The following is a 22,352-nucleotide window of genomic DNA, read 5'->3' as shown; positions in this document are numbered from 1 at the left end:
CCTTTCCCCGTAGCCCTGCAATTTTTTTCCTTTCAAGTACTTATCCAGTTCCCTTTTGAAGGCCATGATTGAATCTGCCTCCACCACCACCTTGGGCAGTGCATTCCAGATCCTAACCACTCGCTGCGTAAAAAATTTTTTCCTCATGTCACCTTTGGTTCTTTTGCCAATCACCTTAAATCTATGTCCTCTGGTCCTTGACCCTTCCGCCAATGGGAACAGTTTCTCTCTATCTATTGAATTCTTTGAAGAAGTAACAGAAAGGGTAGACAAGGGTGATGCAGTAAATGTAATATATTTGGATTTTCAAAAGGCCTTCGATAAGGTACCGCATTGTAGACTCATGACTAAGGTCAGAGCATGTGGAGTCAGGGAACAGGTAGCAGAATGGATAGCAAGTTGGCTACAAAACAGAAAACAGAGAGTAGTGGTTAAGAGTAGCTACTCAGACAGGCAAAGGGTGAGAAGTGGTGTTCCACAGGGATCGGTGCTGGGACCACTGTTGTTCATAATTTACATTAACAATTTGGATTTGGGAATCGGAAGTACAATTTCAAAATTTGCGAACAACACCAAATTGGGGGGTGTAGTTAACACAAAGGAAGAGTGCATCAAAATGCAAGAGGAAATTAATAAATTTGCAGAATGGGCGAGTAATTGGCAAATAAATTTCAATATAGATAAGTGTGAGTTGGTGTATTTTGGTAGGAAAAATAAGGGGGCCACATACTGCTTGGATAATAAGAGTCTAAGTGGGGTAGAGGAGCAAAGGGATCTAGTGGTACAGATACACAAATCACTAAAAGGCCATAAAAAAGGCAAATCAAGCACTAGGGTTAATTTCTAGAGGGATAGAATTGAAAAGAAAAGAAGTTATGTTAAACTTGTATAGATTGTTGGCTAGACCACATTTAGAGTATTGTGCACAGTTCTGGTCTCCATATTATAGAAAGGGTATAGAAGCATCGGAGAGGGTGCAGAAAAGATTCACAAGGATGATACCAGAACGAAGAGGATATCCTTATCAGGAAAGGCTGAACAGCCAGGGGTTCTTTTCTCTAGAAAAGAGGTGACCTGATAGAGATCTTTCAGATAACGATACGGTAGACGTAGAGAAAATGTTTCCACCTGTGGGGGAGTCCAAAACTATAGATCATAAACATAAAATAGTCACTAATAAATCCAATAGGGAATTCAGGAGAAACTTCTTTACCAAAAGAGTGGTAAGAATGTGGAAGACGCTATCTCTAGGAGTAGTTGAGGCAAATAGCATAGATGCATTTAGGGGGAAGCTAGATAAGCACATGAAGGAGAAAGGAATAGAAGGGTATCCTGATAGGGTTGGACGAAGTAGGTAGGGAGGAGGGTCGTGTGGAGCATAAATGCCGGCACAGACCAGTTAGGCCGAATGGCCTGCTTCTGTGCTGTAGTTTCTATGTAACTCAATGTAATACTGCTGTTAACAAGGCAAATCTGATTCTTGGATACATTTAATTACAAATCTAAACAAGTTACTTTATAACTCATTGGTAAGTGTACATTTCCAGTACAGTTTCAAGTTTTAGTTACCCTATCTTTCAAAATACATACATGGATTGGTTAGACTTCATAGATAAATGAGAATAATTCTGAGATTCAAAACAATACATTATAATGATAAACCAATAGAATGATACATTGGAGAAAACAAGGTTGAGAGGCAACACTTCTTTAATATTGATGTAAATACTTTTCTTTTCATTTAAAATGTGACTGCAAAACAGAAGGACTGGGATTGTGATTCCCAAATCCACTTCTGAAACAAGCAGTTCCCTGGATCCCTGACTGAAGCACAGCACACATCAGGTCTACAAGGCTGCCAGAGAGCTGAAGGGAGTCATCTGTGGCTGGGTGGGTGGGTAATTGGCTTTTTTCTCAATGTTATCATGATGATTAAAATTTATAAATGTTTGCAACTTCCCAAAATGTCATCTTCCCAACAACGTCTGGTGGAACTGGGAAACACAGACTGAAGAGATGAGAGCTGGTTGGTATGATGAGCCAAAGTACTTAGGTGGATTATTTTTTAACCTCATATCCCATTATTGATATTGTCCTAGATTGCTAGTTCAATAGCCCACAGGACCTGAGAAGCAAAGATAAAATAAGCGTTCTCAAAACAATCATTTTATGTTGTTTGTGGGAGGAGCTAAAAAACCTTCATGTTTTTGGGTGTGCAACTGACTCATAACTGAAAATCTCAATCCACCAAATTCTACAAAATTGATAGCTAACCTGCATTCCAGTTCCCATCTCACTTTACCTAGCTGCATCCTGGTAATCTGAATTGTGCTGTCTTTCTCACCCTCGCATTATGTTAGGAAAACTTGGTGATAGCTACAAAGGATGGGAATCTCAATGTCAAAGCCAGGCATTCAAGGTGACAGCACGCCTTTAAAGGGGCACTGTCATTGTGTAAGCTGTTGTGCAAGACATTTTACCAGGTTTGTAATCAGAGCAATGCCCAATTATATGACGCCATTCTGGAATTGTATCATGCCTGCTGGTGGAAAAAAAACGTTTATCAAAAGTGTAATTGCAGCCTGGAAAAGCGAGCAGGAAGCAACATTGCAAAACGTTATACTGCAGCAAATATAGCATTTGCCCAGTGTCGTCACACCCGTCATGGCGCAATTGCAATTTGAGCTTTCAGATCTAAGACTGCCCCCACCTCAAAAAAAATTCCAATGCACTGACAACGCCCCTTGAAAAGAGTCGTCTTAAACAGCTCACGTTTGTCCCACGGATGAACAAGACCTTATTCTACTACCATACTCCCCAGTGGTGCCAGGAATTTCCTCTTTTTTAAAACACACATAGAATGATTTTCCAATTTACTAGGTCCTCAGAGTGGGAACTGGTTCGATATCTGGCAATGCAATTTCGTTATTTCGCTAAATCATGTTCCCTTTTCTCACTCGAGGGAGAGACCTACGTGATTGTGAAAGCTTGTCTGGATTAGCTCCTATGTTGGTCGGACAAGATTTCATTTTTTTATCCACCTTTTCCTCCACAGAACAGTCAACATTTCTGTTTTTAATGTAGGTCGTGATTTTATACATGTACGAACTGTAAGTATTAGTAAAAAAAAAACCCTCCCTTTTGGCAGCTAATTTTTTAGTTATTTTGTGACCTAAATGGTGTTACAAACCTGAAGCAAATGACGTACAATTGACCAACCCGGAAGTAACAGTTCTTGCACTTTCAGCCTGAAACTGCCTTCACTTGAAGATTACTTCCCGTTTTAACAAACTGTACGCTTTTTTCTCTCCTCCTCCTCCCTGCAAGGTACAGTGCGATCGTTTTATTTTCCAATAATGAAAACAAGAAAATCGTACATATTCATGTGTTTTTAAGTGATTGTACTTGTTAGAATGTGATGCTTGGTTGGATCCGATATGAGATGGAAATCCTCGCACCTGGGGAGGAAATTAAATTAGAATCGTGCAAAGCATCGTGAAGGAGACCAATTTGTCGAAACATTCGTGTAGTCTTTTAAGCAATGCAAGATATGACTTATCTAGCTTGGGTTGTTGCAAACGTTGATGTAGATATATTTCAGCGTGGTCCTGATTTTTCAAATATATTTCTTTCTTGCTGATAGTAATTCGGATCTCAGTGAATGAGAAGCATTCATAGACTAAAGGTTGGAGGAGGGTAGTGCAGCTGTAGAAGGTGACATTTCCTCTAGGTCCAAAAGCCCGCCTTTCAACAGCTATTCCTTCTATTTTTGTGTGCTTGCTCCTTTTTCTGTAGTGTAGGCCTGCTTTGTAACATTTTTGAAAAAAATGTTTATTAGCCAATATATACAAACTGTTAGTGCAATAACATTCTACACAGTATATACGTTTTGGTAATCTTCACTTTCCATTTTTTACACGCTAACATTTAAAAAAAATGCTATACTGCATAGTTATTCATTTATTTTGGCAAGTGGAAAGACTGTATTTTTAATCTATTTTCATGAGTGGAGTCAGATTTAGGTAAAAGTATAAATCTGTAATACTTTTTTATGGGCTTGCTTTTTTACACTTATGGATCACATGAACTGACATGTAGTGTTTGTAATCTATGGCAAAACAACATGCAATTCAGAGTGTTTCCTATTGTCTTGTTTGCAAAATGTGTCACCAATTTGACATTTTTATTTAATCCTTTAAATCCATGTCAGTGTCAAAACTGAAGTGTACAAATCAGAAATATGCATTTGATTGGTTACAAGATCAAACCTGCCTGAACCTGCACATAATCATAGTGATTAAATGATCTTGGCAGGTTTATCAAGGAGACAGAAAAGTGGCACGTTCCTGTATAAAGGAGGGAAGGAAAGCATGAAAAATTGATGGATGAGATATCTGAAGTTGCACTTTTGGGACTTCGCATGGCCACTTCCAAAGTAATTTTGGTAGAGATCCCAGAGTAGGTCACCAGTCTTGTCTTGGGGATAAGACTAGGATATCTAAATGAACATAGTATTATATACTATTGGATCTCCTGTCACATTGCTCACAGTAAGTCATGGCATGCAGTCAAACATGATGGCTAAAGTGTGACTGGAAGTAAGTGACACAGGAAGTGCACACTATATGCAATACTATTATCTTTATATTACCAGTTGATATTCTGTGGTATTTCACACAGTAAGTTGAAGAATATGGTCACTCTATGTCTGTGCTGCTGATTCTCTGTCCTCTCCTGTTTCAGTCTCTCTTCTCTCTTTAACTTTTTACTTCTCCTCTCCCTTTCCTTCTTCATTCCTTTAGGGTGAGAGGTAGTGGTTGGTATGGCATTTGAGGTAGTGTTTAAGGGAAAATGTAGTCCTCGGAGATTCCTTTCTCAGCCCTACACCAATCACTTGTACTTCTTCTGCCTCAATCTCATCACATTCCTTAACCGTTCCTCTGCCTGAAACCACCACTATACCTATGTCTTCCTCTTTGAATGACCTATTGAACCCTTGTATCTTCCCCTTCCTCTAGTCACTCACCTCACTCTTAACATTGTGCATTGCATATAAGACAATGTCTTATTCTGCTGTTGAAGGGGAGCTGTATGTAAACTGAGCTACTTCTTTAAGGCCACAAGCATTAATTGCTATAAATAAGCAGGTGCTGAGATCAATTAGAGCATAATTATTTTTCTGTAGACATGTGAGTCTCCAGCTGCTCACCAACACCAAAAAAGGATAGATCGTTTGGCTATGGCAACTTTTTATCTTTTTAATCCTAATTCCAAGCCATTTCTCCAAATCCCTTAGTTGCCCTCATTTCTTAAATAAGCATTTATCTCCCTTTTAAACACCTCAGTTGATTCTCTAAAGCCTTCTGGGGCTGTGGATCCTACATTCTCAAACCCCCTTGAGAAAAGATTTTTTTTTCCTGGCTTCCCCCTATTAGAGGGAAGAGTCTTTTCCTATCTGCTCTAGTGGTTCACTTCATTATTTTAATACCATAATCCGATAACCTCCTCAAAGGTAGGAAATGTAACCCAAGCTTACCTGATATAGCTAAATCCCTTCATCTCACATCTCATCCTGGTGAATCATCACTGGACTTTCTCCAAGGCCAGTATACCCTTCCTAAGATAGGCACCCAAAACTAAAAACAATATTCCAAATGAGGTCTGACTAGTGCAGTAGTATTTTCTTGCTTATATATTCTATACTTCTTATGATGAAGCCCAGTATCCCATTGGTTTTTTGCACTTGTGAATTAGCTTTTAAATGGTTTTATTCACTCAATCCACGACTCTCCCATTTAGACAGTATTGCCATCTACCATTCTTACATTGCAAGTGTACTGCTTTGTACTTTGGTACAACAACTTGCATTTATATAGTGCCTTTAACATAGAACTGAAGGGATTTAAACATGGGGATGATCGTTTTAAACTTGAGGTATTAGGGGACCGGAAGCTAGGACAAACAAGTTTTGGTGCAGGATAGGATATGGGCAGCAGAGTTTTGGATGAGCTGAAGTTTATGGAGGAGCAGATAGTCTGAGATGGATGATGTTACAGAGGAGGAAGTGGGTAGTCTTTGTAATGGAGAGGATATGGAGTCAGAAACTCAGCTCAGGGTCGAATTAGACCCTGAGGTTGTGAAGTCCGGTTCAGTCTGAGATGGTGGCCAGGGAGGGGATGGAGTCAGTGGTGAGGGTACAGAGTTTGTGGCAGGGTTCGAAGACCATGGCTTTTATCTTCCCAATGATTAACTACATTAAACTGCATCTGCCCATTGCTTAATGTATCTATGACCTTTTGTAATTTTTTGCTGCTTTCAAAGTTGACTATGCCTCCTAGCTTAGCATCATCTCCAAACTTGGATATATTTCCCTCTATTCCCAAACCCAGGCCATTTATGTATATCATGAAAGTTGGGGGGGTCTCAGCACCAATCTTTGATGGACGTCATTCGTTAACTGCTTGTGAATCTGAAAATGTCCCTTTCGCCCAACTCTTTGCTTCTGTCTTCCAACCAATTTCCTATGAGGGTACAGCTAATTCCATGTGCCTAAATTCTAGCAAGCAATCTATTGTGCATAACCATATTAAATGCCTTCTGAAAATCCACCTCAATGGCTGTCAAAGAACTCTTAGGTTAGTTAAACATGATCTCCCTTTCACAAAATAATTCTGACTCTCCCTAATCATCTTATAAGTGCTCACTTACCCTATCCCTAATGATGGATTCTAACAATTTTCCTGCTACTGACATTAAACTCACTGATGTGTAGTTACTTTATTTGTGTCTTCCTTTTTTTGATTAACTGTGTAGCATTTGCTATCATCCAATTCTCCAATATCTTTGTGAGCTTTGAAAAATTCCAATTTTCCTCATTTCATCTTTTTTGATAACCTTGAGTAATAACAAAAAACCAGTACCTGAATATTAGTTTAGCTTCAATCCTATTAGTTTATCCAATACAATTTTTCTGTACCGTGCTACTTTCTGTGCGTTCCTCCCATTCACTAATCTCGAATTTTCCCTCTACCTCTGTTATCATAGTCCTCTCTTCCATTATAAGGACTGAAGCTAAATATTCAAATAACTTTTCCATCACGTCCTTATCCTCTATTGTTGCAATACCTAACTTTGCTTCACCACTTTTTTTGAAGTTTAAAAAAAATTTGCAGTTATCCTTGATGAAGTCTGAAAGGTTTTTTTTAAAAAAAATTTCCCGCTTTACTTTCCATATTCATTCCTTGGTCATCTTCTGTTGCTTTCTACAACCTTCCAGCCTACATTCACAATATTATTCTTTACCTTTTTAAATGAGTGTTCTGCTTGTGTTTAATACTGTTTCTAACCATTCTAGTAGATCAATCTGCATCATCCTAGAATTACCTCTTTTTTGCTTGTCACGATTTATAAATTGTGGATTATAAATTGTTTTATAATCTACTGAAAAAAATCTGAGATGTATTTTCGGGTGATGTAAACATGGTCTATTAGACTAGTTAGAACAAGTACTAAACAAAGAAGAAATTAGAACAAATGTCTGGCTTTCTTTCTCCTTTTTCATGTACTGGTAATATTCTGAAGTGTAAGAAACTCATAGTAAAATCAAGACTGAGGAGTGCCTAAGGCCTTCAAGTAAAAGCTTTAATGAAGGTACTCAAAAACACAAGACAATTTAATAGTTAGGTTTATGCATGTTATTGAGAAATAAGTTTTTCTAAAAAAATGTTTTTGTTATGTTAGAAATCTTATTTTTAGCCTGTACTTATCAAGGTAAGGGGGAAAATAAGTCTGATGAAAAAATAAAATCAAAGTGATTTGATGGGTTCACATTCTCCTTTCTTTGATTAATAAGCTTTCTTGACTGGTAGTTTTCCAGCTGCTTTCCGCACTTATGAATTGTATGTTCGTTGCTGCTGAAATGCGATGGTCACTTGACAGGAAGTGAGCACAGATACACCATTTTTATAATTGTGTGTGTGTGTGTGTGTGTATATATACATATAGAGCTATTAGGTTGGGAAGAACGAGATGCTTTGATCAACACATTTTTCTTTGATCCTTAAGAGTGTTCAGAGAAAAATGACTACCAATTATACCAGCTCCCAGAATTAAAAAGGTTGTATTCTAATATAAGTGGCCTAGTTCTAATTTCCATCTGCTGGTTTTATAATCTAATGAAATAATTAAAATGTAAAATAGAAAGGAAAGAGAGGAAGGTCATATATTCGGAAGCAAGGCTTCAAGGTGTGATATCACCTTTTAGGTCCTTTTCTTGAAACATTTCTTAGCATCACTGCTGTGATGTAAGAGCATAAGAAATAGGAGCAGGAGTAGGCCATCTGGCCCCTCGAGCCTGCTCCACCATTCAACAAGATCATGGCTGATCTTCTACTTCAACGCCATTTTCCTGCACCATCTCCATATCCCTTGATACAGGAACTCGATAAAATTAACATAAGTAAAGCAACAGTAATGAAGAAAATAATAGCACTAAAGAGTGACAAATCCCCAGGACCAGATGGTTTCCATCCCAGGGTTTTAAAGGAAGTAGGTGAGCACATTGCGGATGCCCTAACTATAATCTTTCAAAGTTCTCTAGATTGGAAAATTGCACATATCACTCCGCTTTGTAAGAAAGGAGAGAGAGCGAAACCGGGGAATTATAGACCAGTTTGCCGAACATCTGTTGTGGGGAAAATGCTGGAGTCTATAATTAAGGATAGGGTGACTGAACACCTCGAGAATTTTCAGTTAATCAGAGAGAGCTAGCATGGATTTGTGAAAGGTAGGTCGTGCCTGACAAACCTGATTGAATTTTTTGAAGAGGTGACTAAAGTAGTGGACAGGGGAATGTCAATGGATGTTATTTATATGGACTTCCAGAAGGCATTTGATAAGGTCCCACATAAGAGACTGTTAGCTAAGATAGAAGCCCATGGAATCGAGGGAAAAGTACGGACTTGGTTAGGAAGTTGGCTGAGCGAAAGGCGACAGAGAGTAGGGATAATGGGAAGGTACTCACATTGGCAGGATGTGACTAGTGGAGTCCCGCAGGGATCTGTCTTGGGGCCTCAATTATTCACAATATTTATTAACGACTTAGATGAAGGCATGGAAAGTCTCATATCTAAGTTTGCCGATGACACAAAGATTGGTGGCATTGTAAGCAGTGTAGATGAAAACATAAAATTACAAAGCGATATTGATAGATTAGGTGAATGGGCAAAACTGTGGCAAATGGAATTCAATGTAAACAAATGTGAGGTCATCCACTTTGGATCAAAAAAGGATAGAACAGGGTACTTTCTAAATGGTAAAAAGTTAAAAACACTGGATGTCCAAAGGGACTTAGGGGTTCAGGTACATATAATCATTGAAGTGTCATGAACAGGTGCAGAAAATAATCAAGAAGGCTAATGGAATGCTGGCCTTTATATCTAGAGGACTAGAGAACAAGGGGGCAGAAGTTATGCTGCAGCTATACAAAACCCTGGTTAGACCGCACCTGGAGTACTGTGAGCAGTTCTGGGCACCGCACCTTCGGAAGGACATATTGGCCTTGGAGGGAGTGCAGCGTAGGTTTACTAGAATGATACCCGGACTTCAAGGGTTAAGTTACGAGGAGAGATTACACAAATTGGGGTTGTATTCTCTCGAGTTTAGAAGGTTAAGGGGTGACCTGATCGAAGTTTATAAGTTATTAAGGGGAACGGATAGGGTGGATAGAGAGAAACTATTTCCGCTGGTTGGGGATTTTAGGAGTAGGGGGCACAGTCTAAAAATTAGAGCCAGACCTTTCAGGAGCGAGATTAGAAAACATTTCTACACACAAAGGGTTGTAGAAGTTTGGAACTCTCTTCCGCAAACGGCAATTGGTACTAGCTCAACTGCTAAATTTAAATGTGAGATAGATAGCTTTTTGGCAACCAAAGGTATTAAGGGATATGGGCCAAAGGCAGGTATATGGAGTTAGATCACAGATCAGCCATGATCTTATCAAATGGCGGAGCAGGCACGAAGGGCTGAATGGCCTACTCCTGTTCCTATGTTCCTATCTGGACATCTATCGATCTTTGTTTTGAATGTACTCAATGACTGAGCATCCGCAGCCCTCTGGGGTAGAGAATTCCAATGATTCACCACCCTCCTGAGTGAAGAAATTTCTCCTCATCTCAGTCCTAAATGGCCTACCCTTTATTCTGAGACTGTGGAACACCTCCAAATTATTCTTACCGTGTTAACAGAGCATTTTCATAAATTCTTGTTTTGTTAATCATGTGTGTCCAATAAGGTTGTTCTCTTCCCTCTAGGGAAAAAAAAAGCTTGGTTGGGAATTTTAAATAAAAACTGGCTCAGCTTGGAATTCTCATGACTTTTGAAAGAATTTTGTAGTGAAACTACCCTTTATTAGGTAGGTTTTCAGATAGTTCTTTCTTTCATTGCCCCAGCACAGTCATTTACATAGTGCCTTTCACATCCTCAGGATGTCCCAACATGCTTACAGCCAATTAATTACCTTTGCAGTGTATTGTTGTTCAGTAAATTCACAGCCAATTTGTGCACAGCAAGATCATACAAACAGCAATTAGATAAATGACCAGTTAATTTGTTGTTGGTTGAAGGATAAATGTTGGCCAAGATACTGGGAGAACTCCCTGCTTTGTTACTGGAACAGGGCCATGGATCTTTTACATTCACCTGAATAGGCAGACAGGGCTTGGTTTAACGTCTCATTTATAAGATGGCACCTCCAATAATGCAGCATCCTTTAGTATTGCACTGAAATTTCAGTCTAGATTATGTGCTCAAATTCAGGTATGGGACTTGCGCTCATGAACTTTTGACCCAGAGGCAAAAATGCTACCCCAAGCCAAGTTGACACTTAAATCTTAGCTTTGCAAGAGGTTAATACAACGTTTGGGAACACACAGGAACAATTTGAATTAGCAGGGGATAGAACTAATGAAAATACCAAGGCTTGTTAGCATATACTAGTTCTACTTCTCTGAGCTGGAGGCCTACTGAGATTCTCTGACATAGTGGCAGCATACCTAGAACTCTCAACATTATTCAGAACCTCAAGCAATAGTTCTCAGGTTATTAAAGCTTTGTGAATCCCTTTATTCTGTCATACAAATAAGAGGCAGGAGTTTTTACATCACTGAGAAACCCTAGTTTCATTGCCAAATAACTGGGTAGGTAGCATAGGAAATGGAGGACCTTTATCTCAACTAGCATGATGGAAAATTCAAGCTCCACGACTGTCTACATCAACTGAGACTGAATGACACCATTCTTGGTTCTTCTGCCAGATGTAATCCATTGTTGTGGCATAATATGCCCTCTTAAGAGTATGTTTAAAAACTAATGTGGTCTTGCCCTACTAGAAATGCATCTGCTGCTAAATAATCACAGACTGATATTGAGATTGACGCTGGTGCTGTCTATGGCTTAGACTTTCCTGCAGTGTGAATTAAAAAATATATAGACATTATAGACTTCTCCAAAATAAAATAAAAGCATTAGGAGATGCCCTGATGTAGTTGTATGTATTGTAATGGTCTCCAGATCATTTAGAAACCTCATGGTGTATTAGTATCCTTGAGAACCACTTTCGTAGGAACAAACGGAAGATTGTGGTGATTCTTCTGTAATACAACATGACTCCACACTGAATTGAAATTTATGACTGTGTATCAGTATTCTAACAGATAATTGGACCACTTTAATACCTAGTTCCTGAACCAGTAGCAGGATTCCTTGGAATTCCTAAGAATTCTTGAGGTCCTCTAACTTGAATGTAAGGACCTCTGTGAAATGTTTCAATAGCTGGAAGGTGTTTTTGAAGATGGGATTGCCAAAATTAATCTCTGATTTAATGGAGGTGCTCCTGTGGTGATTAGGACTATTTGGACATTCATAGGCTTTTTGCAATTCTGGGGATCATTTGAAATTGCCTTAGTTGGATTCAGATATTGAGATTATAGTGAACATTATTTGACCTGTCTGCAGAAATCCTGTATGTTTGAGTTCCACCACTTAGCCAGAGAGATCTTCTGAACTTAAGAAACCTCTTTGAATGAGCTTAGAGAAACTTGGAGGTTTCTAGACTGCTGTAAATTATGTTTTCTCAAGGGTCGTAATCCTGCGATTGAAAAGACTATTGGTAAATTCTCAGATCTGCAAAAGAAATGTTAGACCTTTTTTGGAACCTGCATTACACAGTAGTAAAAACTGCTGATGAACCTACTGCTGGCTGAGATATCGCAATACCGCTCAGATACCTTGTACTAGGAGATGTGGAGGAATATACAGCATTAGAGTTATTAGTCATGAGACATACTAATATACTGCAACAGGAGTGATAGGATATGGGTTCACACCAGCAATTCTCCACAGTGAGTTCTACATCCTACCTGGGTTGTCGGGTGGAGATGGCAATCAGTGGCAAGCACCTCCCGATAGAGAGAGATAATTGGAGGTAAGTCAACCACAGCTTTCACAATTTCTTGAGAGCAGAACTTGAGCATCAATTGAGGCATGTGCTTTTGGTCAGAGAATAATGTATAGCTCAGGGTACATAAAGCAGGAAGACTAATACAAAGCTTAGAAATTTCCATCATGACAAGGTGAGTAAGTTGAGAAATACAACCATGGCAAGTCCCTGTGGTAAGAAGACTGCAGGTATAAGGCTGGGCAGCATGACGTATTAGATTGTAAAGACTGCTTGAGTTCTTGGGCTTGCCTAAGATGTGAGGGACATGTAAGAGGTAATTTATGGTAAGCCACTGCACTCCCAGCAGAGTTGCAGGAATGCGCTTGTTGTTAGTACTTGATGTTTGTCTGCTTGCTTTACAAACCAATTGCTGGTGTCACTGGCAGAATATGGTGCATGTGAAGATTATTCAGAATCCCTGCTTTGTGTGGATGGCAAGATTAACCTTGTATTAGTAGAGGTGGGGAAATAGGGCAGGTTAAGGACTGCTCGAAATCCAGGACTTTTGAAACAATGGGGACAATGTGAATGTTAGGGCTCATTGGAAGCTGAGTGCTGCTTGGTCACATGGTGGGCTATGGTGTGTTTTTTAAAAAACCTCATGAGGATTTTTAGGTTAGAACATTGACATTCTGAATTAAGAATGGGCATGAGATTTAATATAGAGTATTGACACAGCCATCCTGCACCACACTATTGACGCTGTAACTTGGGTTATGGTTGGGGGGGGGGAGGGGTGGATTATTGTTACGGGTTAGGGTTAGAGTTTTGGGGATATGGGAATTGTTGGCATTGTGCAAGATCTGAGCAGTTACCTCTGTGTTGCCTGCAGAAACCACTATTGACAACTACTAAATTTGTCTGAAATATAGGGTTAACCTCTCAAAATAGTGGACAGGAATGTCCTATAAACACATTATGCATTTGTGCATGAATATCACCAATTTTGATTTGTAATTTATGGTGTTGGTACAATTCTGCTTGCATGGTTTACCTATTCCTACTTGTATACTGAAAAATTATTGCAAAAAAAAAAAATCACTTTTTAATTTAAAAAAAGGTGCTAAAGGCTCATGACGTTTCAAGCGTGAATATTGGTGGTGTGAGACACAGGATTCAAACCACTGAGTTCCATAACAAATTAGCATTTTTGAAAAAAGGAACATATAACCTTCATGTGGCGACTGTACATTTGTTGCATAGCAACATGCAGATGCTGACTCAACAATGAGGGATTCAAATATGGAAGATGAATTTATTTTTAATCCCATGTGAGTGTGTTTGCAGGCAGTGGCAGCACTTAGAATTTTGGAGTTGAGCAGAATATGCCAAATATCTGCATATTTACTGTCAATTTTTTGTTGAACAGTTCATTAAATCTTGCGTGTCGGTTAGGATTTTGCTTGCGCGGTTTTTATAAAGTAAACGGATGCATTTCATTGTTACACTTTTTAACACAATCAAATCTTGTCATTGCCTCTGAGTCAGAAGGCTGTGGGTTCAAGCCCCACTCCAGGATTTGAGCACATAATCCAAGATGACACTTCAATGCAGTTCTGAGGGAGTGCTGCACTGTTGGAGATGTCGTTTTTTGGATGAGACATTAAACTGAGGTCCCATCTACCCCCTCAGGTGGATGTGAAAGATCCCATGGCACTATTCAAAGAAAAGATGGGGTGTTCTCATGGTGTCCTGGCCAATATTTATCCCTCAACCAACACCACTGAAAACAGATTATCTGGTTATATATCTCATTCCTGGGTGCAGTGCTGGGTGTTTGTGCAGGAGTCTGCAGGGTTGGGTAGTTGGAAAGACTAAAGTGAGGGGAGGGAATAAAGGTGGTGATAATTCTTTGGGGTGAAGCTCATGAGTGGGAGGTTAGGATATGGGAGGTGAGTTATTACAGAAGAGCAGCTGTGGGCCTGTAGTATAGATGGGGAATGTAAGAGGGCAAGTTGTGAACTTGTAAGGAAGCGGGCAAAGACAAGAGATTGTTGGGGCTGTCGGGAAGACTGAGGTCCAGCTGTGGAAGAGGAGCAGAGGGAGTGGAGATTACAGTGTTGAAGGTCAGAGGCAGGCTGAGGTATATGGGAGCAGTCAGTAAGAGCATGAGGAGGGAATTAGCAGCTGTGTAAAATTAAAATGAATAGGTCCTCTTTGTAATGAAAGGGAAAAGGGCAAACTTCATCCCAAAGCTCGGGATGGCAATGAACAAAGTCGAGGCTTCAGAACGGAATCAAGAAGGCTAAAGTGGCAAGTAAATAGAAAATAATGATATATAAATAAAGGAACTTTAATGGAGGTTTTTGAAGAAGTGGTGCATTGGTTCAGAGGAAATTGTAAGGTTTGTTACAAAAATTTAGGCATATGGTATAAAAGGAAATGTAGCAACAGGGAAAGAAAGTTGTTTGATGAGACAAAAAATATAATTAAGGTTGCTCTGATTGGAGAAGAGTTGGGAGTGGTGTATATGCTTTGGACTTTGCATAGAGAGCACAATACATAATATTGAAATTTGCTGCCGACATAAAATTAGAAGGTTTGGCAAACATTTAATGCATTTTGGGAGGAAAAATGAGGAATGGGAACATGCACCCAATAGAAAGGCACTGAAGGGTGTGGATGAACAGAGACACCTAGGAGTTCAAATACATAATTCTGCAAAGCCATAAAAAGTCCAATAGCATTTTGGACTTCATAAATAAGGGCATAGATTACAAGAGCAAAAAGCAAGAACATTTGTACAAGGAAATAGTCAGGCCATAGTTAGAGTACTGTGTGCCGTTTTGGGCACTCCATTACAGAAAGACATTAAAGCCATTCACTGAGATGATACATGGGAGAAAAAACTGTGGCTATAAGGAGAGACTACATATATTGGGATGATTTCCACTGGAGCAGAGAAGGCTAAGAGATTTAATCAAGGTTATTAAAATTATGAAGGGCTTTGATAGGATAAATAGGGAAAGGTAATTTCCTTTGATTACAGAGTCATCAATTTACAATTATTGCTGAGTGTGAGGAGAGAGGTAGGAGAAATTTCTGTATGGAGAGAATTATTGGAGCCTGGAATACTTTGCCACATGGTGTAGTTGAGGCAGACACCACTGCATCTTTTAAGGGAAAAGTGGATAAATATTCCAAATAGAGGAAAATATGGGATGAGAGCAGGGCAGGATTAGTGTCTAACAAAGAGCTAGCACAGGCACGATTGGCCAAATGATGTAAACTTCTATGGAATAAAATAGGGTAGTGTAAGTTTACTTGTAATATTTCAACTTTCTGCTATTCAGTTCTGATGGCATGCTGCTTCATGAAAATTAATAAACTTGAATATGAATAAATCCCATTCAATTGGAATTGGGCGGAAGAAATTTGAATATGAGTGAATCTTTTGTAAGTTACACAGATTTTGAATATTTTTGACTATGATGCAGTTGACAGAAGTGTGGTGTGATCGACAGGACGTATATGCTTCCTGAACTGTGTTTATTGTATAATTGTGGACCTTGCATGGTGTTGCTCGCAGTGAGTCAGCAATTACGTTGTAGTTAGGGGGGTTCATGTTGGGATTTGGAAGTAGGTGCATAGTGCACAACTTCAGTGAAATATTTTGGAAAGAAGTTTGTAAGACTTCTATTCAGCGATAATGAGCCAAATGTTTATTGATTGGTTTCTGGAAAATAAATAATGTTTCCTCTATCCCACTGCAGTGTGTTATATAAATAACAAACACTGCTGCTTAATTAAATATTTCTGTAGAAAAACTAATTTTGAATTCTCAGTATAAACAAAACACAGGTGTTATAATCGCCTTGTTTGTCTTTCTCTATAAAGTATAAAAAGCACACACTTGATAATTTTCATCTTCCAGCTTGTTTTCAAATCATTTGGGGAAAACAAGCAAACTCAAATGCTGTTACAAGCAGAACAAAAACATACTTGGACACTTGAGACAAATCAGTACATTTTTTGTAACCATCATTGTTTTCAAATTCTCGGTTTAATTAAAGATTCTGCAATCACACATGCTATAATCATACCCTTTCTCTTGCTCTGAGCTAGGCTCTCTATCAAGTGAAAATTAAACACTTAATAGCTTAAAATTCTGAAATCCTGTTATTTCAAGTTTTGCACATGCTCAGATTGCAGCACTTTGGGAATTGCAAGGGCGGATGTACTTGTTAAGTCCTTTCAGTTGACAGGTAGTTCTGAGAAAATTAACAACAACAACTACTTGCATTTATATAGCATTATTTAATGTAGTAGAACATCCCAAAGCGCTTCACGGGAGTGTTATCAAACAAAATTTGACACTAAGCCACGTAAGGATTTTAGGACAGGTGACCAAAAGCTTGGTCAAATAGGTAGGTTTTAAGGAGTGTCTTGAAGGAGGCGAGAGAGAGAGAGGCAAAGAGGTTTTGGGAGGGAATTCCAGAGCTTAGGGCATAGGCAGCTGAAGGCACGGCTGCCAATGATGGAATGATTAAAATCGGGGATGCGCAAAAGGCCAGAATGTGAGGAGTGCAAAGATCTTGGAGAGTTGTAAGCCTGGAGGAGGTTAGGGAGAGGGAGGGGTGAGTCCATGGAGGGATTTGAAAGCAAGGATGAGAATTTTAAAATCGAGGCGTTCCCGGACCGGGAGCCAATGTAGATCAGTGAGCATAGGGGTGATGAGTGAACGGGACTTTGTGCAAGTTAGGATATGGGCAGCAGAGTTTTGGATGAGCTCAAATTTATGGAAGGTGGATGAGGTCAAGTTTATGGAGGGTGGAAGATGCAAACTAGGCTTTTAAGAGAGGTTGGGTTGTCCAAGTTAAAATATTACGGTACTCAAAGACAATCTTATAAGTAAGATTAATCATATTATTGTGATATAGTTTTTAATGTTTTTATTTTATTACAAACCTTTTTGAATCTTAGTACTTATGTTTGTGGGGAAAAAAATAGCAAAAGCAAGATATATGAAAAACCATTTTGAGTGATTTGATTGGTTCAATTTTTGTCATTTCCCCCATAGTTAATAGACTTCCAATTTTTGTGGTCAAAAAGATTTAGGTTTCTTGAGTAATTTGATTGGTTCAGTTTCTGCCTCCTTGATAGATTTTGCTGACCCCTGATAGTTATAGGATTCAGTTTTTTTTGCTGTTTTAAGACTGACTTAGGTGCAATTTACACACATGTATAATGCCTGCAGTATGATAAAACGTATGCTAGATATAACATTTTTAAAGAATATTATTAGTAGATCTTTATGGTATTTCTTATGGAGAATCAGAGGATATGTTGTTTTGGTACTTAGAAACATAGAAAATAGGAGCAGGAGTAGGCCATTTGGCCCTTCTAGCCTGCTCCGCCATTCAGTATGATCATGGCTGATCCTCTATCTCAATACCATAGTCCCGCTCTCTCCCCATGCCCCTTGATGCCTTTTATGTCTAGAAATCTGTCTAGCTCCTTCTTAAATATATTTAGTGACTTGGCCTTCACAGCCTTCTGTGGTAGAGAATTCCACAGGTTCACCACCCTGAGTGAAGAAATTTCTCCTCATCTCAGTCCCAAATGTCCTACCCCGTATCCTGAGTCTGTGACCCCTCGTTCTGGACCCCCCAGCCAGGGGAAACATCTTCCCTGCATCCAGTTTGTCTAGCTCTGTCAGAATTTTATATGTTTCAATGAGCTCCTCTTTCATTCTTCTAAACGTGAGTGAATACAGGCCGAGTCAACCCGATCTCTCCTCATACGACAATCCTGCCATCCCAGGAATCAGTCTGGTGAACCTTCGCTGCACTCCCTCTATGGCAAGTATATCCTTCCTTAGGTAAGGAGACCAAAACTGCACACAGTACTGCAGGTGTGGTCTCATCAAGGCCCTGTATAACTGCAGTAAGACATTCTTGCTGCTGTACTCAAATCCTCTTGCAATGAAGGCCAACATACCATTTGCCTTCCTAACTGCTTGCTGTACCTGCATGTTTGCTTTCAGTGACTGGTGTACAAGGACACCCAGGTCCCTTTGTACATCAACATTTCCCAATCTATCACCATTTAAATAATACTCTGCCTTTCTGTTTCTCCTTCCGAAATGGATAACTTCACATTTATCCACATTATACTGCATTTGCCATAGTTTACATAGAATTTACAGCACAGAAACAGGCTATTCGGCCCAACTGATCTGTGCCAATATTTATGTCCACACAAACCTCCCCTCACTCTACTTCATCTATCCCCAATCAGCATATCCTTTTATTCATTTCTCCATCATGTGCTTATCTAGCTTTCCCTTCAATGCATCTATGCTATTTGTCTCAAATATTCCATGTAGTAGCAAGTTCCACATTCTGACCACTCTTTGGATAAAGAGGTTTCTCCTGAATTCCTTATTGGATTTATTAGTGACTATCTTATATTTATGATTCCTAGTTTTGGACTCCCCTACAAGTGGAAACATCTTCTCTACGTCTACCCTATCAAACCCCTTTATAATTTTAATGACTTCAATCAGGTTACCCCTCAGCCTTCTCTTTCCTAGAGAAAAGAGCCTCAGCTTGTTCAGTCTTTCCTGATAGTTATAACCTCTCAGTTCTGGTATCATCCTTATAAATCTTCTTTGTACCTTCTCCAGTGCCTCTATATCCTTTTTGTAATATGGAAACTAGAACTGTGCAAAGTACTCAGTGTGGTCTAACCAAGATTCTATACAGGTTTAACATAACTTCTCTACTTTTCAATTCTACTTCTCTAGAAATGAATCCCAGTGCTTAGTTTGTATTTTTATAGCCTTGTTAACCTGCATTGCTGCACAGATTTGTGAACCTGTATCCCTAGATCCCTTTGCCCCTCTGCCCCGTTTAGACACTTCTTTTCCAAGGAGTATGTGGCCTCCTTATTCCTCCCACCAAAATGCACCACCTTACACTTATCTATATTGAAGTTCATTTGCCATTTACAAGCCCATTCTGCAAGTTTATTAACGTTGTCTTGTATTTTGTCGCAGACTTCCTCAGTACTAACTATTCTCTTTCCCACCCCCAATTTGGTGTCATCCGCAAATTTTGAAATTGTACTTTCAATTCCCGAGTCCAAATCGTTTATGTAAATAGTGAACAACAGTGGTCCCAGCAGCGATCCCCGTGGAACACCACTTCCCACCTTCCACCAGTCTGAGTAAATACCTTTAACCCCCACTCTCTGTATTCTGTTTTGTAGCCAGCTTGCTATCCATTCTGCTATTTGCCCCCGACTCCACATGTTCTGACCTTAGTCATGAGTCTGCTATGTGGTATCTTATCAAAGGCCTTTTGATAATCCTAGTATATTACATCTACTACATTACCCTTATCTACTCTTTCTGTTACTTCTTCAAAGAATTCAATAAGGTTGGTCAAGCATGACTTTCCCTTTTGAAATTCATGCTGACTATTCTTTATTATATTTTCGGTTTCTAAATGTTTTTCTGTTACATCTTAGAGTAAAGAGTCCAATATCTTTCCTACCACCGACATTAAGCTAATTGATCTATAGAACAAATCTCTAGGAATAACATTAATTGTCTGACACTATTCTCTTTTCTATTGAATTTTATATGTATATAATGGTGCCTCTGCTATCTCTTCCCTAACTCCTTTTAATATGTGCAAATGCAATCCAGGGGTTTTATCCTCTCTAAGTTTGATTGGTTTCTTAATTATCTCTCCCCCTTTCGATATTAAATGTCTTGATATCTTTTTTGATCTCTTCTAATGTCATGGCCACCCTGTTTGCCTCAGTATTTACCAGGGACACTAAGTAATTATTTAAAATTTCTGCCATTTCGCTATCATTACCCGTGAGTTTATCTTGTGCATCCCTTGCGGCCCTATACCTATCCTGATTTTCCTTTTGTTATTTGTGTCTGTAGAATACTTTACTATTTTTATATTCCTCGATAATTTCATATTATATTTCCATTTTACTTTCCTAAATGTTTTTTGACTTCTTTCCTAACTTGTTCATATTCCCTTTTGTCTTCCTTTACTTAATTGTGTATGTATTTAGTGTATGCCTTTTTCTTCAGTTTCAATTTTGCTCATCTCTTTATTCATCCATGGTGTTTCATTATTGGCTAGTTTGTTCTTGTTTTTTAGCTGAATAGATTCATCATGAACTGCTGTTCTACCTCCTTGTCAGTATTTTTTTCCAGTTTATCTTCCCGAGTTCCATTCTCATCCCCTCAAAATTAGCTTTTTACCCAGTCTATTACTTTTGGTCTTTGTCTTATTTATGTCTTTCTCAATCATTATCTTATTATGTTGTGATCGCTATTGCCTAGATGTTCCCAAATGCTTACTTCTTCTATCTGCTCTGGTTCATTTCCCATTACTAGATCCAGCAGTGATTCCTCTCGTTGGGCTTCTTACATACTCAGTAAGAAAGTAGACCTGTACACAATTTTTAAAAACTCCATTCCTTTTTCCCCTTTCTCTACTTCTTGCCAGTTTATTTAGGGGCAGTTGCGCAGTGTTCAGTTCCATTCGCAACCCCTCAGATAATGAAGCAGACCATGCCCGCATGCAGTAAGACCTGGACAACATCCAGGCTTGGGCTGATAAGTGGCAAGTAACATTCGTGCCAGACAAGTGCCAGGCAATGACCATCTCCAACAAGAGAGTGTTTAACCACCTTCCCTTGACATTCAACGGCATTACCATCACCGAATCCCCCACCATCAATATCCTGGGGGTCACCATTGACCAGAAACATAACTGGACCAGCCATATAAATACTGTGGCTACAAGAGCAGATCAGAGGCTGGGTATTCTGCAGTGATGACTCACCTCCTGACTCCCCAAAGCCTTTCCACCATCTACAAGGCACAAGTCAGGAGTGTGATGGAATACTCTCCACTTGCCTGGATGAGTGCAGCTCCAACAACACTCAAGAAGCTTGACACCATCCAGGACAAAGCAGCCCGCTTGATTGGCACCCCATCCACCACCTTAAACATTCACTCCCTTCACCACCGGCGCACTGTGGCTGCAGTGTGTACCATCCACAGGATGCACTGCAGCAACTCGCCAAGGCTTCTTCGACAGCCCCTCCCAAACCCGTGACCTCTACCATCTAGAAGGACAAGAGCAGCAGGCACATGGGAACAACTCCACCTGCACATTCCCCTCCAAGTCACACACCATCCCAACTTGGAAATATATCGCCGTTCCTTCATCGTTGCTGTGTCAAAATCCTGGAACTCCCTTCCTAACAGCACTGTGGGGGAACCTTCACCACACGGACTGCAGCGGTTCAAGAAGGCGGCTCACCACCACCTTCTCAAGGGCAATTCGGGATGGGCAATAAATGCTGGCCTTGCCAGCGACGCCCACATCCCATGAACGAATAAAAAAAGTTAAAATCTCCCAAGATTATCATTGTGTCTTTTGCTCATTCCATAGATTTACTTACTTATTTCTTCCTGCACTTCTCTTCCACTATTAGATGGTCTTTCGAATACACTTATTGGCATGATCGATCCCTTCTTATCCTTTATCTCAATCCATATGGATTCTGTTTCTATCTTAACGTTAGTTATGTCCCTTTTTTCTACTGCCATTATGTTATCCCTAATTAGTACAACTACTCCATTCCCTTTCTTCCTTCCCTATCCATTCTAAATATGTTATATCTTGCAATATTTAACCGCCAGTCCTGTTCTTTATGCAGCCATGTTTTGGTTATCCCAACTACATCAGTTTCCTTGCTACGAATTATTGCCTCCAGAAGTTCCCCCGTTCTGTTTCAGATGCTGTGTACATTGCTGTACAGGCAATTTAATTTGTTTTTAATTAACTGTTCTTCTTTCTTTATTTCGAACAGT

General features: G+C 39.4%; 1 protein-coding gene across 7 annotated transcripts in view; it reads left to right on the top strand.

Annotated features, from left to right (window-relative positions):
- The first annotated feature begins 3,233 nt into the window (after positions 1-3,233).
- The window catches only part of fam49bb (family with sequence similarity 49 member Bb), a 165,629-nt gene continuing 146,510 nt past the window's right edge, over positions 3,234-22,352 (top strand). For 3 of the 7 annotated variants that reach the window (XM_067981994.1, XM_067981992.1, XM_067981990.1), the window contains exon 1: positions 3,235-3,327. The gene's annotated coding sequence lies outside the window, so the exon portion shown is untranslated. Of the gene's footprint in view, positions 3,328-22,352 lie in introns of all 7 variants that reach the window. The other 4 variants (XM_067982006.1, XM_067982005.1, XM_067982003.1 and 1 more) reach the window with 3 other exon arrangements.

Source organism: Heptranchias perlo, chromosome 3 (assembly GCF_035084215.1).
Source record: "Heptranchias perlo isolate sHepPer1 chromosome 3, sHepPer1.hap1, whole genome shotgun sequence".
In the NCBI taxonomy this organism is placed as follows: domain Eukaryota; kingdom Metazoa; phylum Chordata; class Chondrichthyes; order Hexanchiformes; family Hexanchidae; genus Heptranchias; species Heptranchias perlo.
Note: the sequence above shows the minus strand (reverse complement) of the source record. Positions and strands in the feature narration are given on the sequence as shown.